Below are 9,261 nucleotides of genomic sequence, written 5' to 3'. Positions count from 1 at the left end.
TCATCCCCCTTTATGATTAGTGTTTCCAGTGTGACGTAGCCGTGAGATTCTCGCACCTTAGCACCTGTTTGAAAAAAGGAAAAATAGCGCTCACGAGCTAACACCTTGATTTCCCCAGAGACAGTATGAAGACTTTTGTTTCATTGAGAATTTTCGATTTTCTTCAGAGCTGTTATTATACATTGACCTTTTTATAGCAGCGTGTAAGAAACATACTTGCTTTCATCTGACTGAACATTATTAAAAATGTCCTAGCTCAACTGTTCAGATAAAGAGTTCAAGTGTAATTCAGTGACTTTGCAGCACAATACATGATGTCCTAACACCAGGAAATGTTTTCAAATGGTGTTTACATGAAGTCTTAATATTTCCTTTGTCAGTGTTTTATAAATGTCGTCTTCTGTACAACTGAGACTGCCTGAAAAAGAAACTTCTTTCAAAAGGAACGTTTTTTTCAGAAGTCTCTTTTTGTGATGCAGTAATTTCAGTATAATTTATATTGCACAGTGGAACTCATTTGATTGAATAGAAAGGATGGAATTATATTGTATGCATGTTAAATATAATCATGAGAAGAAAAACTGTGTAGTCAATTATTTTTAGACACTTAGCTTTTTAGGTATTCAAATCAACTAGTTAATTCGGCTAAATCAATACGAGTCTTTTTTGTTTCATTCTTCTGATTTCAATAGCCAATTTGATGTTTATACCTGTTAATACTTTTTTATTATTACAGATTATGTCAGAAAACCACCTACAGATTAGGGTGTTTTAAGTCCGATCAGATTTATCACATTAGGCAAAGATGTTTGTCTCTAAAAGATTTCCAAAGGAGAATAAATCATTATGAAGCACTGAAAAATAAATACAAATTTCCCTATAATTCAAATGTGCCAGAGCACCGAGGAAACGACATCCAGCTGTGAAGTATTTACGCCTCCAGGCGGCCACGTACAGCCACTGGTCCTGAACTTCCTGTAATGACATCAGAGACCACCAGTCCACCAGGGCAGGCATCAAATATTGTTTATCACTCGGCAATATTTTCCCTGTCTTTCTTTTTTTCTTTCTCTTTTTCGTTAGTGGGAAATGTTTCCTGTGCTTTAAAACCATCCCAGTGGCAATATATCAGAACAAACATCTCTCTTTTTTTCGTTTATTTTTTTCCAGGAGGCTTCACAGTGTTAGGGTTTCTATTTTAAACAAATATTCATGAAAAATGCATATGCAGGATACCATCTTTTATTTAGCGCAGACACAGGTATCGCTAAAGAATAGAAGATTTTATTCCGGAGAATAGCCTGCCTGATAATTGAATCAGGCATGTTATTATTCAGGCTATTATTAACTCACAACCTTGGTAAAATAAGGGATTTTGCTACTTTCAAAGAAAGCAAAAAATATTAAGATTGTTTGGAAATTGGAAAAAACTGAGGTGCTTTATTTAGTTAGCATGTTCAGTGTTAAAGTTCATCCCAACAAAAAAATTAACAAATATGGCTCATCTGCTGTGGCCACAAATAAACATTTCCTCTTCAAAACAAATATGGCAGCACAGTAAAGGTGGTTGGTCATAATGAGTTGCAACATATTTAACCAAAATGAACATATCAGCACCTCATACTAACTATTAAGCCTGGTGGCAAAGGGACAACAATATATCTTTTTGTACATTGTATACGATTCCTTGTCTCTGGTCATTAGTTGCAGAGTCGTTGCACATCCACTCTGTTAGATTTCCTTCATCCCTTAAAGAACATATAAAAGCATAATAGTCCGGTGCAGTGACAAAGACTTGGACCTCCAACGTGAGTTGCCTTAGAGGGGAGCGCTCCAGCTGTCCTTGACCTTCTTCACTTGGACTACAGTGAGGTGATGATTGGAAGATACACAGCAGGAGGTTATGACAACTACTGATAGCTGCTACTTATTGATTTTGACATAATTTATCTCAAAAACAGCAATAAAAACAAACAAAAAAAAACAGTCTTGACCAATCAGGAGGAGCATTTAGAGGAACCCAGTTCCATGTGACAGACACCTCTTGGTGCTCTCAAGTGGTAACCAGGCTTAGCATAGCACTGTCTTTATCATCTTTAATCTTTGTGTAGTTACTTTGTGGTTTCCCAACAACCTCTTCCTGGATTCTTTGACCCACCATCCGTTTTCCCCGTTTTCTCCTCGAGACCTACTTCTCCGATTGCCTTCCTGTTGTCATCGCTCAGGATCAGTTACCAGGCCTCGCCACCTTCCAACGCTACACTGAGAACCTTCACCTGGAAACAAACAAACAATCACCCAGGGAATTGCTTAGAAGCTCTCAGTTGACCTCAACTTCAGTGGATGGGCCTAAGGAACCTCCTCTGCATCTCAGTTTACACCAAACTGTGAACCTATTTTAAACTTTTACCTTTCCCCCCAGTGTGAAGCCAAACCAGTTTCCTCCTCCAGCCGTCACTTCTCCCGAATGTTCATCCACCGAAAAATAGTAAACTTTTTCAGTTGCCTTATTGTGTCTGTAATTGTTGTTTGCTGCAGAGTCCTATTGCCAAACATGACATTTCAGTTCAGTTTATGAATTTAAATTTGAGCTGCAGACTGCTGTGCTACCTTTGACATTGTGTAATGCAACTTTAGTCTGCTGCTGTGTGCTCTATTTTTGTGCTTTATATGTATTTGTTTGCTTCCACATATTCACCAGTACCAGAATTGGTAATGAACAGGCCTGGACACAAATGTAAAAATCAGAATTGCTCTGCATTCAAAGCACACAAGCTGACTATTTAAATTAAAACTAAGATGCTGACGTCAGTCATCGCACTCATAAACTGTGATTAAGTTTTAGCAAATAAAACCTAAAAGGGAATTGCTACTAGATTGTTACAATAAAAGTGCAAAAGCAGGAGATCTGCTTTCCTCCCACATACAAAAACCTTTTATCAAAAATATCTAACAAAAACTTCTAATAGCAGCTTGTAAATGTCGTCTTTTGCATTACGGCGAACCAGTCCCTGTCATATTTATACATCTTTAAAAGGTAAGGTTTTTTTGTGCCGTTAGAACGAACGTATGGCAGCAAATGTAAAGGCAACCATTAAGTTTTTTTAGTCCATTAAGTCCACTCAAAATGGAACTACAAAGTAAGCAAGAGAATGACTCACGCCTGTGCATTTTATCATTGAAAGTTTCAGCAGAAGTTTGTACTTAAAACATAAAGATAATTTTAAGAGGTAAGAATGACTCAGAAACCGGCTGACTCTCGTTGTCAATCCATGCAGTTAAACGGCTTGAATCGCTTCAGAATTCAAAGTAGACAATAATTACTCAGAATTATTGAAAAATGTCAAAAACTAAACAACTTTTAATGTTTATTAGACATGCTTTATTATAATACATGACATAGCACAAGCAAAATTGAAGCAGAAAACTTTAGTCGCACAGATAAATAATAAGCTTTAACACTGAGTGATTCAGAGAAAGACAGAAATAAAGAGCAATGAGTATAAATTATGTACACTTTATAGGAGACCTCTGACAGCCAGAAGAGTTATCGTGGATATACTCTGTACTTTAACTAGCCTCCTACTAAAAGGTTGCTCATCTGCCTACCTGTAGTAAAAAAGCAATGCTGATAATCGTAATGATTCTATACTATTATGATAGTCAATACTCAATGATCTGCAAAAAACAACCACAAGCAAAAACTCAGTGCCTTCCAATGTCAGCTACAGTAATATTTTTTTTAAATAACAAATTGGGTACATTCACTAAAAACAAACAACATGTTTACAGATTGTTTTCTTTTCTATAACAGGATTATGACACTCAAACATCATGGTACATAATTGTGCCAATTCACACTGGCACAATTATTAACCATGTTGAACACAATAATGATCACTATTATCTACATTTCTCACACATTCAACAGTTAAATAAAGCTTCCAGTTGATTTTATTGTGAGCCATAAATCTGGATATGGCAGCCGTGACTCATGCATGTCCAATTTAAAATAGAAAAAAGTGAACAAAAACTGAACTCTCTGGAGACGGCAAATTAAAAAAACACACTTAAATATGACATGTAATGACATTTCATATTTACTACACAGCAAAGCATTTTAGCATACCTCATAAAATGCAGCAATGTCTCCAAAAAGGCAAAAAAGAAAGACCTTTTACAAGTAATTTCAAAATAAAAGGAATGAAATATGAAACTGTTCAGAAATAACATTATTGTAAGCTTGGATTGATTTGTAGAGACACAAACTTCTTATATGTGAAACAATACTTTTACATATTAAATGATCAATTTCTGATCTTTATTATGTCATTATAAATTGTTGCAGTGTCTCAGTTATTTCACCTAGCGTATAGTAAAACAATATAATTAGTGACTACAGAAATATTCTACTTTGCACAAACAATCTTCTGTATGCGGCATTCAGGCAAAATCTTTGCTGACTTGATATTTGTGATTCATTTCTGAATGCCATTTTGTATATCTGATGATGAAGGTTTGGTGTAACAAATCTTCATCATAAGCCATTTTCTTTCAATTTGTTCATGTTTTTTTTTTCCATTTGTGTGTCATTGATTCTTTCTTTTTGCACTTTCTATTTTCAAAGCAAGCAAAGAAGAGTCATGTCATAGGCTGAACTTCAGCCAAATGACATTAATGTACTTTTCTGTTTAAATCTACAACATAAAACAGGTTTGTTTTGCACAGAAGGTGCAAGGTTTGTATGCACAGAAAAAAAAGATAAATATCTTTTATACAAACATTTACTCAGACATACCATGACTGTACACTCATAACACCTTAAGGCAATGGTGGCCTGGCAACTGTGACCATTCGAGTAAATCTAAATGTGCCCTCGAATGGTTCTCCAACCCTTAATGTTCATCTGAGGTCCTGAACATACATGCACATGAACACAACATCAATCATCCCTTTGATCCCCCAAAACATCAATATGAAACCAAATATATAGACGACATGTCAGTTTATACCAAATATCTACATTTTGTACAGTTCTGAAAATATGTTGAAGATGCATTACAGTTGCACATTTTTTTTTTTTTTTAGTGTTTTACATCCTTGACAAAGATGCAAACACACTGAGCGCAGTAAGTAATAAGCAATAAAGGTTCGCTATACCGCCAAAAATATTCATATTGACTTTCCAAGTTGTTGCCTAGACATAACTTCATCCAACCCAACCACCTCGATTCCCTTGATTATTTGCGGTATGTGATTTTAGCATTTCATTCATTCCAAAATAAATAAACCAATCATCAAAGCAAAATATAGGGGAAAAAAACTGTTTGACAATGGATAAAAAGCAATTTCCTGGTTGACTCAAATGACATCTTTTATGAAAGTTGCAATAATGAAATGATCATTTTCATTTACATGGACAGCAACTACTTCTGAATGCTCAGCAAATAAATTCACTGTCTGCCCAGAGTTTTCATTTCAGCCTTTCAGAACTGGAAAAATAGATTTCACAGTGTGCTGTATCCCTTTCCATCTCATCTCTGCAGAAAGATTGGTGCGCAGATGGAGACTTTCACATTGACCGGCAGATATTATATATTAGAACTGATGGAGCGAGAAACCGTTGAAAAAAGGATCACAGCGCCAACAAAAAGTGTAAATATATACCCAGTGAGCAACTTCTATTTGAGTTTTTGTCAAGAGGATCTCTAAATGGTCAATAGAGTAGACTAGTCTAGGATAAAGTACATGTCTGGTATAAAATTGAAATCCTTTTCATTGTCTGAATTTAGTTTTTACATGTTTATTATGGGTTTAAAGTAGATTTATTTGAGCTGAGCTTGATATGCATACAGGAGCTAAACTCATGAGAAATCGGTTTGTGATGCAGTGTTGTCGTTAGGAAAGCTATAAAAAGCATAATAACATGCAAATAGGATGTAAGTCCAGGATTTTAAAATAAAGAGTTTTTGCTTTTGGAAATAAAATAAAAATAATAATAATAATAATTTGCCTTGGAGATTTTCTGTCTTTTTTGAGCCATCACAGTTTTACCAGTAACTCTCTCACTGAGAACTATGTGTGATCCTAAACATTTGAGGTGAATAGTAATACTTGCTTAAATCGAATGCATGTTTTAAGAATAAATTAATCAATTTAATTTGAATTGCAAATTAAATTCTGAAAAAAATATGTCACATTATATTTTTTATTTGTCCTGGTCTTTCTTTAGACTGACGACTTCCACATTTATATTATTTTTTGGAATCATTAACTGTATTTCTGGCCGTCTTGTGAAAAGTGCTCCTGTAGTACCTGAAGATTTGGCCTACAAACAACCAAAACTTAAAAAAGGCATTAAATGACATGGTGAATGCAATCAACAATCAAAATGATGAAAAATAACCCTAAACTGAAGTGCCTTGATAGATTTGAAGCATTGACGTATTATTCTAAAATTTCCTTGCCTACCCTATAAAAAATGCTTCACTATGAATGGACACCTTGTAAATAACAAGTTGATTTGTTTTGGTAAAACAACAACTTAAAAGTATATTTATTATGTAACTATCCCATCAGTTAAAACTCTTCAGTTTAAACTGGCAGAAACTTTATATTAATATAAAACCACCTGCATTGTTGCTTTATAATCTGCATTTCTCACCTAAAAAAACATCCAACACTGATTGTAAGGCCCAGTGTCTTAAGAGCTCCTCTCTGGTGAAAGTGTCCTTATCGCTCCCCTGCAGCTTTGCCTCTGGCACCTTTACCTCAAAGACAAGTTTCAGGTAAAAGTCAAGTCTCTCTCTCTTTTTTTTTTTCCCTACCCTGTGTATATGCCCTTTGGGTTTTTGTCTCGTCTAGGTCTACATTTTAAGTATTTGTAAGTGTATATATGTATGTTCCTTGTTCTCCTGTTAAAATCAATAAATAAATGTTAAAAAAAATAGTCAAGTCTCTCATTAACACATGAACCCAGTTAATGCTATGGTTTAAGAAATGTAGTATGCTGTAAAGTTTGCAGAACAAAAGCTGGAGATTGTATGATGAAAAATCTATTAAGATTTGATTACCAGAGGTAAGGCCAGATCATTGTCTGACTAAACCTGATTGATTACAGTGCAGTCCCTATGATCAGGTGACTTTATTACAGTTTGTTGCACTTTTAATTATTAAACATTTTAGTCTCAGCAAAATCAATTATGAAAAAATTATTTTATTACCCGCCTGGATTAAAAGTCTATTATTACATATCTAAATCATGAAGTTCCTTTGCAGCCATGTTTGCATGTTTCTTTAAGCAGAAAAACATTTAAAGAAAAAAAACTGAATGGATAAAAATTAATTTATTTACCACTAATTGTGCTCTCTCAGTGAAACATAAATATGTTAGATCTAATGCCATCCTTTCAAACTAACTGTATGTCTCTTCTTAATTTCTGAATGGTGTTTGTTCTGTAAGTGTGTTACTTTCTGAGGCTACAAAATAAACCTCATATTTTCACACAAACTGGATTTTTGCAGATAATGTTTAGAACATCTTTTAAAGCAGACACAAAAAAGTCCTTTGTGATACACAGAAGTGGACTAGATATCCGGGGAATATTTCAGGACATGACTCAGTGACCATATTTCCACTTTCTTATTCTGGGTTTATTGTGCTAAAAAGCACAACAGTTGTGAAGTTGATGTTATGTTTTTCCTAATCAATCCTTGTTCTGACCCTTATTTTATTAACATTTAAAATACAATTGAACCCAGAATTGTTCATAAACCTTTTCAGAAAATGCATTTATTTTAATTTCGTCACCATGTTTGTGTTTAATGTGAAACGAGACAGGCATTTCTCAAAGGATAATAATTTAAAATATACAATTATTTTAATGTTTATTTGTTGTTAATAAAAAAAATGGCATGTTGAGAATTATTTAATAAACTCAATAATCAATGAGCTTACTGAAAATCATTGATCCTTCTTGTAGTCGAGAAGGATTTGATTACAGCAGTCAAATCCTTCTTGCATGTCTCTGGGATTTTCAGGATGTCTTTGGTGATGGACTCTGAGTCTCTGAGGTTGGAAGGCTCCTCGCCATCACCCTAATCTGTAATCATCTGTAATCCCTGTCAGATTCAAGTCAGGATCCTGGTTGGGAAGCTCAAAAACATCAGTTTTACTTCCAGTCATGTGAAACATGTAGGTAAAGTTAAGGGTTTACATTAAAATCTAGATATCAAAGGGTTCTGTTGATGTTTTGAAGCAGTTAATGATGTTTTTGCACCTGCTGATGGAGTAAAAGTCTTAAAACGCCTTATGCTGAAATAAAACACACCTTATTGGCGCAAATGTTTTAAAATATAATATTGGTAACATAGCTGAAGCCAAGCTAAGCTACAAAACAATTTGATAAAACTACAAAACAAATACAGTAGCTAAGTGTTGTAGTGATGTAGTATTTTTATTTTTTTATTTTTTCATTTCCAAAAATCACTTTTAGCAAAAAATGACTTATGCCACTTTTTTAGGAAAGTGGCAACATGTAAATAACATTACATTATGTCTAAAAAAATATGAAGACTGAAATATTTTAATCTGTAGTAACTCCAAATGTGTTGTATCAGAAATCTAGACTGTCATGCTTGAAAATTAAAGTTGTAAAAGCCCCCATGTCTTAAGCAAAAGAGACCAAAGCACAATCTGAACTATTTAAATTGTTTTTTGGTGAAAAACTCAATAAGACAAAAATAACTGTACTATACAGAAACCTTCCTTATTCTATTCTGGAGAATAACGCATGATAAATAACTATAAACACTGCTGTTTCGGCTTTCCTCCTGCTCCTCTGAGGAACATTTACAGGCAGCATAACGGCAACATATTACATTTTAAATAGGTTGTTGGCAAAAACAAGTTTGTTTTACCTTCAACCGAATCAATTCAGTTGGTTTAGATCAGTGCTTGCAATTATTTTCCTGTTTTAGCACAAGGAGCTCAGCTGAAGGGCTTTCATTAACTCTGAGCACTTCTGTACACACTACTTAATTCATATGGAAATTAAACGTGTCAACAAGATATGCAGCAGCTCTTTATCAATTTCAAATGAGGGAAATACCCCAGTATTCATATCTACTTTTAATTTAAGAGTTGTTGATGTAAGCACAGCCACACAAAAACCACACGTATTAGCACAATAACTAGTTAAAGAGGGAAAGCTGCGCATGTGTGTGTGTGTGTGTGTGTGTGTGTGTGTGTGTGTGTGTGTG

At 34.4% G+C, this 9,261-nt stretch overlaps 1 long non-coding RNA gene across 1 annotated transcript in view; it reads left to right on the top strand.

The window, feature by feature from the left end:
- Nucleotides 1–3,367: 3,367 nt before the first annotated feature.
- LOC107836624 (uncharacterized) overlaps nt 3,368–9,261 on the top strand; it is a 15,301-nt gene continuing 9,407 nt past the window's right edge. Inside the window, exon 1 of the long non-coding RNA XR_001662571.1 lies at nt 3,368–7,078. This is a non-coding gene — a long non-coding RNA (uncharacterized LOC107836624). The remainder of the gene's footprint in view (nt 7,079–9,261) is intronic.

Source organism: Poecilia formosa, unplaced genomic scaffold, assembly GCF_000485575.1.
Source record: "Poecilia formosa unplaced genomic scaffold, Poecilia_formosa-5.1.2 Scaffold70, whole genome shotgun sequence".
NCBI classification, from domain to species: domain Eukaryota; kingdom Metazoa; phylum Chordata; class Actinopteri; order Cyprinodontiformes; family Poeciliidae; genus Poecilia; species Poecilia formosa.
This window is presented reverse-complemented; position numbering and strand designations above follow the sequence as displayed.